The sequence below is a fragment of the Anomaloglossus baeobatrachus genome, chromosome 2 (assembly GCF_048569485.1).
Source record: "Anomaloglossus baeobatrachus isolate aAnoBae1 chromosome 2, aAnoBae1.hap1, whole genome shotgun sequence".
In the NCBI taxonomy this organism is placed as follows: Eukaryota; Metazoa; Chordata; class Amphibia; order Anura; family Aromobatidae; genus Anomaloglossus; species Anomaloglossus baeobatrachus.
Window position 1 is genome coordinate 421,115,988 of NC_134354.1, and position 10,247 is coordinate 421,126,234.

General features: G+C 46.6%; 1 pseudogene; it reads right to left on the reverse strand.

The window, feature by feature from the left end:
- Positions 1–1,094: 1,094 nt before the first annotated feature.
- Positions 1,095–1,304, reverse strand: LOC142293238 (U2 spliceosomal RNA; annotated as a pseudogene).
- Positions 1,305–10,247: the final 8,943 nt, after the last annotated feature.

The window sequence follows — 10,247 nt, forward strand, 5'->3', positions numbered from 1 at the left end:
CACCTGTGGTCACTGCAGCAGCAGCTGAATCCACTTTGTCCAAAAGGGATCTATTCCATTCAATTGCAAATGATCTAGATAAGACGGAGAACAAGATACTGCAGCACGGGACTTAGGGTACCTTCACACTTAGCGATGCAGCAGCGATCCGACCAGCGATCTGACCTGGTCAGGATCGCTGCTTCATCGCTACATTGTCGCTGGTGAGCTGTCAAACAGGCAGATCTCACCAGCGACCAGTGAACAGCCCCCAGCCAGCAGCGACGTGCAAGCGACGCTGCGCTTGCACGGAGCCGCCGTCTGGAAGCTGCGGAGACTGGTAACTAAGGTAAACATCGGGTATGGTTACCCGATGTTTACATTAGTTACCAGCGCACACCGCTTAGCTGTGTGTGCAAGGAGCAGGGAGCCGCGCACACTGAGCGCTGGCTCCTTGCTCTCCTAGCTGCTGTACACATCGGGTTAATTAACCCGATGTGTACAGCAGCTACATGTGCAGAGAGCCGGAGCCGGCAGCACAGGCAGCGTGAGAGCTGCGGAGGCTGGTAACTAAGGTAAATATCGGGTAACCACCTTGGTTACCCGATGTTTATCTTGGTTACAAGCTTACCTCAGCTGTCAGACGCCGGCTCCTGCTCCCTGCTCGCTTCATTTGTCGCTCTCTCGTTGTCACACACAGCGATCTGTGTGTCACAGCGGGAGAGCGCCTTTGAAGAAAACGAACCAGGGTTGTGTGTAACGAGCAGCGATCTCGCAGCAGGGGCCAGATCGCTGCTCAGTGTCACACACAGCGAGATCGCTAATGAGGTCACTGCTGCGTCACAAAAAGCGTGACTCAGCAGCGATCTCAGCAGTGAGCTCGCTGTGTGTGAAGCACCCCATAGCCGAGTTGGTCAGGTTGAGTGGTGATGAGTTTGCTATTTGGATGAATAAAGCAAGTAAAAAGTGTGAAAGATAAAAAGCAAAAGGAGGAAGTGTGAAAAGTGAATGGGCCAAATTGAGGTGCATATGAAGTTGTATGCTTTCTTCCGATTCATTAATCGGGCTAATATGAATCAGGTGAATTGAGTTCTGCTTTTGGAAACTGGGTTAAGAAGGGGTGCACCGGTCCTGGAGGTACTGCAATACCAGGTCAATGCGTGGAGTGGACAGAGCAAGCTCTTTTTCCATCTCCCTGTTCTAAAAATCCATTTAATATATGGTCCCCAGATAGGGGACGTATCAGATATTAAACTGATAAGAACAGATTTTTTTTTTTGATTTAACAGCATCTTTATTATCATGCACTTCTCAAAAAAAAGTAACAAACCGTGTACAGTGCCGCAGCCCCGTACACACAGAAATATACAATCTTTCTTACATAGCAATAGAGTACGACGCACTAAACTATACATCACGCTCCTATGCTATCCGTAGCACTCAAGCTGAAAGAAAAAGTTAGACAATAAATAACGACGAACCGGCGGTTGGGGGATGGGGGTAGGGAAAAAGGGGATAGAGTGGGGAAATCACAGGCCCGAAGCTTTATTGAAGGACGCACATAAACGGGAAAAGGAGGGAGGGGGCGTGGAAGAGGTTTAAACCTCCTCCTCGGCGCTGTCGTCCGGACTGTCCATGATGGAATAGTCTCTGAGCAGGCTGTGGATTAGCCTGCGGCAGTCCTGGATAGACATCCTCTCCCTCTTCAAGATGAGCCGGTTCCTGGCGACCCAAATAGCGTCCTTAAAGCAGTTCATAAGGCGCCAAGCCTCCTGGATGGCTCCAACAGTGTGAGTCCCAGGGAAGAGTCCATAAAGTACGGAATGGTACGATAGGCTCCCTCTGGGGACGGAGTTCCTCAGGTCATCCTCCAGGGCAACCAACAGGCGCTGTGCAAAACGGCAGTCCCAAAAGGCGTGCAGCGATGTTTCCTCCACGAAGGGGCACCTTGGGCAGTACCGGGTTTTGCACAGGTTCCGGGCGTGCATGAATGACCGGACGGGCAGTCCGCCCTGTATCGCCATCCATGACAAGTCCTTGTGCCCGTTGGTCAATCCAGCCGATGACACGTTGGTCCAAACAGTCTCCAGTGTGTCGTGATGAAGTCCTGGAATGTTCTCCATTTCGTCCTTGGCTCTGATGAGTTTGTGGATAGTCTTTGGCTTCCACAAATCAGGCTTGAGTCCCTCCAGTTGGTGTTCCCTCACAAACCGAACAACGTCTCCGTAGAACCATGGCGTCGTCCAGTTGTAGGGGAAGGAGCTGTCCCACTTGTTCCAGCCGAACCTTCTCCAAAGGGGGAGCAGAAAGAAGCGAGACATGGACCTACCCGCAGAACCTCTCTTGACTCGCAGAGATCGGCGAACGCAGTCACATACGAAGGAGGATCGCAGGAGGGTGGGGATATCGGGTACGCCCTTCCCACCCTTGCGAGGATCCTTGTACATGATGGTCCGCTTTACTCTGTCCATCTTGGATCCCCAGACAAAACGAAACACCGTCCTGGTAATGGCCCTGCACACGGTGGCAAGGGGGGGCCAGGCCTGGGCCGTGTACTGCAGCACGGGCAGTACCTCGTTACGCAGGACCAGTGCTTTGCCCTCACAGGTGAGGCGTCTGAGGCTCCACAGACCCTAAATTTGTGCAGCCGCTCGAGGGGGAGAAGGTAGGAGAGGGTGTCCTACCTGATCCGCGGCGCGCTCCAGAGTGCAGGCTGAGACTCTGCACATGCTCCTGTGTGCTCCGCTCGCAGAAGGGATGGCTGCGGGCACCAGGAAGCCGGCTGAAGAAGGCAGGGGAGTTGGACGCTGGTGGGGGGTAAAAGCCCCTAAATGTAGCAGCGCTGCGGGCCCCATCCTAGATCGATACGCGCTGTGGTCCAGTCCCTATTGCCGAGCCCCTTGCGCCCTTTGGGGTGATACCGCAGAGCGGATAGGGGGTGCCCAGGAAGATTCTGCCCCACACGAACACACCAGGGAGTGGTACCGCGGGAATGGACGGGGGCGAGGGCCCGAAGACTCAAACCTCTGCGACCCTAGGGAGTGATACCCACCGGTCTGCGAGAGCTGAGGAAGTACGATACCTGCAGAAACAGAGAAGTACCACAGATGAGAGCGACGAGCGTCGGCGAGAAAAAATGAAAAAATACGCAAAAAATCAAGTGGCTGAAGGGGGCCCAGTCGGCCCACATCAGCCTCCTACGACACTAAGCAAAAAACTGATTGAGCCCACCTCCGGCTCAGGGGTTATACTGCTGGGGAGGAGCTAACTTTTTCTGTTTACTTAGTGTCAGCCTCCTAGTGACAGCAGCATAACCCATGGTCCTGTGTCCCCCAATGAAATGATAGAGAAATTAAATTTGCATCTGCTCTGGGTTTTTAGGACAGCCAGGACTCAAACTCTAACTCATTGTTCAATTGTTCATGGGCAGCACCTCTACCACTGAGCTACTGCCTCAAATGAAAAACATAGGAAGATTTGGTAATCGTGACCTCTGTAGTGCAGTAGAGAAACAGAAGCAGATTATTCAACTACATGGATGGATGGATACATGGATGGATAGATAGATATAGATAGATAGATACATGGATGGATAGATAGATATAGATAGATACATGGATGGATAGATGGATACATGGATAGATGGAAAGATAGATGGATACGTGATAGATACATAGATACATGATAGATAATAGATATATACATAATAGATAGATATTGCATCTCTTTGTAGGTCAAGGAAAGAGTCAGATTCATTTGTTCCCATAAAACTACTATAAAGAAATGAAAAAAATACAAATAGATATAAAAAATTTCTTTATTTTCACCACTTTGGATTCAAACTAGTAACTGTCAAACATATGTCCAGCAGCACTTAGCTGGTGAACCACAAGGAACGACGATGAAAGAGGGAGGATTTTATATAGATGAACTTAAAATGCAGCCTCTGATTACACAGCTGATCACACAGGATACAGAGCAGCATCTCTATGTTCTGTATTATAGAGGGAGAAGAAAAGAGATTTTTCTTTTCTTCTAATAAAATTACTAAAATAATTTAAAAAAATAGAATATCATTTTATTACACTTTTTTATAAAATAATAAACATCACAAATCAGCAAATAACATGGACATATTTGGTATCTCTGTAATTGTAATGACCCAAACAAGACAGAGATCAGATTTATGGGGATCGGTTAATGGCATAAAAAAAATGGTGCACTTATTTTTCTTTATTAAAACCCATAAAAAATGTAATAATGTATTGTTGAGGCCATGTTCACATGTAGCGTTAATGCTGCGTTTTTTCTGCAGGTGTTATTATTATTATTAATAATAATAAATAATGGAGAAAAGGCAAACAAAATGCAGCAAAAATGGATTGTGTAGTTTGGTGCAGACAGCAGCAGAAAAAAACCCCCAGAATTTATGCAACGTGTGAACATGGCCTTATAGGCAGAAATAAGCAATATGTCATATAGTGACACATAAATATAAGAAAATTTTGGCTGCTATGACTATGAATGAACAGTCCGGGACATCTGCTGAATGATCCTTATTGCCAAATGGGTGTGGCTAGGGGTGTGGCCAAAATTTGCCACAGTGCGCCTTTCACTTTGTCCCTCTTTCCTTTCTTCAAAAGTGGGGTGGTATGCTCTATCATTGCACTCCACCAGGACAGACACCCTAGTATACAAGACCAACATAGATGGGATTGGCTGAAATCAAGATCCATTAAAATATGATAAATAAATGAGGTATTGGTTAATATTTTGGCCAAAATACGCAAGCTCACAACCCAACGTCAAGGGTCCTCATTATTTTTTGAGTATCCACTTATGAGCAAAGCCACAGAAAAATTAAAATTTCCTAAAATTTCATAAGTTCAATATAGCAAAAAATGGGCAACGGTATTCATCTGCCCAGGTTACCCAATCTAATGCTGATGAGACAACCACTCAACCTGCCAAATTATGGAGGGGTGATTGCTCAGTATTAACATTGCACATAGATAAGGCCTGTATAGGGTGCTGGTCACATACATGAAGTGCCAGTGCCTGGCTTACAGCCTAGTATTGATGCCCATAGTATTAGATTAGGCGGGCTGCCCAGCACTCTATCAGTGAACCCCACCATCACAGACACCCTAATTTACAAGGCCAACATAGATGGGCTTGGCTGCATCCTGCATAAAGAAATATAACGTGCAAAAATATATAATACATTTATGTGGCATGGGTCAATATTTTTGCCAAAATATACAAGCTCGCAACCCACGTCAAGGGTCCTCATTTTCTTGCGAGTCCCTACCTAAAATTAAATGCAAAGCCACAGAAAAAGGAATTAAAATTCCCTAAAAGCTCATAAGTTCAATATAGCAAGAAAAAATGCTAAATCTTTCTGTGGCTTTGCTTTTAATTCACCTTTAAAGGGGTTTCCCCATGAATAAAGTTAAACTTAATCAATTAAACAGGATCCCAGCTGATTCTTTTTGTGAGGTAAAACATTTCCCTACTTGCTTTTAAAAAATGTTTTACCTCAAAGAAAGAATAATTAGCGATCAAGTCCTCCCCTGCCAAGGAGTATGAGCAGACCATGTCCCTGTACGGTTAGATACGGCCATTACAGTAGTAGGGGCACATATATAAGATTATCTCCGCACAGGAACATTTTTTCTTAATTATATCCAATTCTGGAAATTATTATTATTCCAAGATTTGATTAAAGTTTATGTTAAGATTAAGTTTGCTCATGGGAAAACGCCTTTAACTAACTAAAGCTTTTTTCCCCCCTAAATGTTGGGATCTGTCTAAGTACATCAGCTCAAAAAGGCTTCCTGGGATAGACTTGGAGCAAAACACTCCATTAATGCTGGTCCCAAAGAAACCCCGGCCTACACCCTTGAGCCTCAATACAAAGATCGCTTCATAGCCTTAAGGTTGAAAGACTTAAGTCCACCAAGTTCAGCCTAAAAGCTAATGTGTTGATCCAGAGGAAGGCAAAAACCCCATGAGGCAGATGCTAATTGCCCCGTATTAGGCGAAAAATTCCTTCCCAATTCAACATACGGCAATCAGACTAGTTCCCTGGATCAACGTCCCATATAACAAAATCTAGTAACAATAACCTGCAATATTCTATTATTCACAAAAAGCACACATGCTATCCATGAACTTTTTTCTTTCAGCCGGGGTAGTAATGGAGGTGTCTAATAGACACCTCTCCATTACTAACCCCCGGGGTTAATGCCAGCTGTCAATTCGAAGCTGACATCAACTGCAAAAGTATTAAACCGATTGCCACCACACAAGGGCAATCAGGAAAAGCAAGGCAAAGCACCAGAATGGCTGCATCTAATGCATGTGCCACTTCTGAGGTGGCTGGGGGCTGCTATTTTAGGCTGAGAAGGGCCAAATAACCATGGTCCTTTCCAGCCTGATAATACCAACCCCCACTGTCTGCTTTGCCTTGGCTAGTTATAAACATAGGGGGAGCCCTCTCCATTTTTTTAAAATTTATCAATTTTGTTCACAGCAATCTTCCTCATGCAATAAAGTTTGTTAATTTGTTGCACTGCAGCCTTTCAACAAACTTTATTAGCAAACGAACAGCATTCAAACTCAGACACAGACTTATTTTTAAAAAGTCTGTGTTGGAGTTCGAGCCCTGAACACCCAGTGTCTGGTATGATCCCCGAACTTTACAGTTCAGGTTCGCTCATCTCCAATCATAACACAATATGTTATAACTGACATGCAGACACTTAGCAAATATAATATTACAACTTGTGAAATATTTTAATCTGGTACCTTGCAATTTAGTATAAGAAATACCATATCTGTTGATAATAACACTCAAAGGTAATTCCCTTCAGTACTTAAGACAATGTCTCCAGCAACAGACAAGGACAATATACAAAGCAAAATGAGAAAAGTTCCTTCGCACTCCTAGGGTACCGTCACACTTTAGCGACGCAGCAGCGATCCCACCAGCGATCTGACCTGGTCAGGATCGCTGCTGCGTCACTACATGGTCGCTGGTGAGCTCTCAATCAGGCAGATCTCACCAGCGACCAGTGACCAGCCCCCAGCCAGCAGCGACGTGGAAGCGATGCTGCGCTTGCAGGGAGCCGGCGTCTGGAAGCTGCGGACACTGGTAACCACAGTAAACATTGGGTAACCAAGCGCTTGTTACCCGATATTTACCTTGGTTACCAGCACAAACCGCTTAGCGCTGGCTCCCTGCACTCGTACACCTCAAAAAATTAAACCCCACCATAAAATTCAATACTTTATTCCATTAAACCAACAAAGTGCAAATTAAAAACAGAGTAGTTTGATGTATTAAGTTGCGGTCACAGGGAGGATCCCGGGAAGATTCCCTATTCTTTCCCTTCCTGACCGCAGGGGTCGGCACCCTACAAGGTTAAACGCTCACAGAGATCAGCAGCACGAATAAGATTGTCAGTACAGGGTTTGAAGGGTCAGTTCACGTCGAGCGGGGGCACCAGCTGCGTTTACCCTTGTAGGGTGCCGACCCCTGCGGTCAGGAAGGGAAAGAATAGGGAATCTGCCCGGGATCCTTCCTGTGACCGTAACTTAATGCATCAAACCACTCTGTTTTTAATTTGCACTTTGTTGGTTTAATGGAATAAAGTATTGAATTTTATGGTGGGGTTTGATTTTTTGAGGTGTACTTTGTCTAAAGACCCCCCTGAACATTTTTCTAAGGTTTCTCCCTGCACTCGTAGCCAGAGTACACATTGGGTTAATTTTACCCGATGTGTACTTCGGCTACGTGTGCAGGGAGCAGGGAGCCGGCACTGGCAGCGTCAGAGCGGCGGACGCTGGTAACAAAGGTAAATAGGGCTTCCTTGGTTACCCGATATTTACCTTGGTTACAGCTTACCGCAGGCTGCCAGACGCCGGCTCCTTCTCCCTGCACATTCAGATTGTTGCTCTCTCGCTGTCACACACAGCGATGTGTGCTTAACAGCGGGAGAGCAACAACTAAAAAATGAACCAGCAGTGTGTGTAACGAGCAGCGATCTCACAGCAGGGGCAAGATTGCTGCTCAGTGTCACACACAGCGAAATCGCTAATGAGGTCACTGCTGCGTCACAAAAACCGTGACTCAGCAGCGATCTCGCTATGTGAGAAGTACCGCCTAGACCTGAAGTGCTGAGATAAAGTCCAACGACACCGCCTCTTTATATCCAGAGACGTTCCAGTTCCTAAAATCAGGTATTCAGAGCACCAGCGGCGCAGACTCTACTAACTCCACAGTGATTGTGACAAGGTCTCACTCGACCGCCGCAGGTGTGACAGTGCGTCCAGGTCCCGCTCGACCACCACAGTTGTGACCCCGCGTCCACTTTGGAAATGTGGAGATTTCAGTCACCCAGTGTTACTAATAGAAATTCACATATAACAATACCTTTTTAGGTTTTTAATTTAATCGTATGAACGTATATCTTACCATCATGTAAAAATAAACACCAGACAATAGACAGTGATTGAAAAATATCAAAAGGATAAAAATCAAATTTGAATATCAAGATTTTCTATATATGCAATAGCGTTATCATTTACAATATAGAAATCCTTCTTATCACCATGGTAGGATCTCAGGGGGCACTCCTCAACAATGTGCTGGATAGTTTGACGATCTGCTCCACAGTCACAGGTCGGAGAGTCATATTTTCCCCACTTATACAAAAAATCTGCACAGACGCCAAAGTTTGTTCTGATACGATTTAGAGTAACCCACGTTTTCCTTGGTAGATTGAAGCCTGGTGGAGGGTTTTGTAAATTAGGGAACATTTGGGGATCACCGTCTACTACATTGACCCAAAGTTCTCGCCTTTTTAGCATTGATCCAAAGTCTATACCTTTTTAGGTATATAATATACTATTACCAGGTGACAAAATCCAACAAGGTACCGGAATAAATTATATAAAAATTCATCTTCTTTTGGGTTCCTCAACTAGTATTATGTTTTCTTGGTTTACATAGGTGACATCACCTATTTTTGGTCTGCAGATTATATAATACAGTGAAACCTTGGATTACGATCATAATTGGTTCCAGGTGTCTGCTCTTAAACCAAGTTACTCTTATATCAAAGCAAATTTTCCCAAAGGAAGTAATTGAAATGCAGACAATTCGTTCCACAACACAAAACTATTTCCTGTATTTATAAAAACTTTTACAGTAATACAACATAATCTATATATATAATTGCCTTATTCTGTCTGTCTGTCTGTCTTGCTCCAAAATTCTGTCGTTACCGCGACAAGCGTCTCATTGGCCGCTCGCCTCGGCTCCGCCCTCCCGCACGGATTGGCCGCTCGCCCAGGCTTTGCCCCCCACACGGATTGGCCTCTCGCCCCGGCCCCCTGCACGCATTGGCAACTCGGCCACGCCCCGCGCCCCTCACGCATTGCACACTCGCTCTGGCCCCGCCCCCACACGCATTCCCCGAACCGACACGGAGCCCCGACTCCCAGGTGAGTGCTGTACCCCCGGGAGCCCACACCAGCGCACGCCGGCAACCCAGCCGACACATACCCTCGCATTGCTGGGGTTGCCGGCGTACGCTGGTGTGGGCTACCATGCGTGCGGGGGGGCGGGGTACGCTGGTAACCATGGTACACATCGGGTAATATTGTGTAGCATGGTTACCAGCGTACACCGGCTCCAGGTACACATGTGCAGAAGAGAGAAGACAGAAGAAAGAAGACCCCCGATCATACTCACCAGAAGCCGACCAGGAGCAGGTGAGCGCATCAAGGTCCTGCAGCGGCGGAACACACACACATGCACACACATAAGAACAGACACACACACACATACACATCAGATCACACTCACTGTCACACACACCTCACACACACATCAGATCGCATCCACACACTCACAACCTCCAGTGATATCGCTTGCTTCTCGGCGGCGATACTGTGCGTGCAGTGACCTTCCAGGACCTGCCGGAGGATCACATGGCCGGAAGCATGTGGTATCTCCGGATGTTGTGAGTGTGAGCGCGTATGTGCGATATCGTCAATGTGTGTGTGCGTGTATGCGATCGTGTGTATGCGATCGGGTGTGTGCGTGTATGCGATCGGATGTGTGCGTGTATGCGATCGGATGTGTGCGTGTATGCGATCGGATGTGTGCGTGTATGCGATCGGATGTGTGCGTGTCGGCAGAAGGCAGAGGAGCACTGCGTGCAGCACAGCTCCTGGGACCGTCCACCGGAGAGCACAGG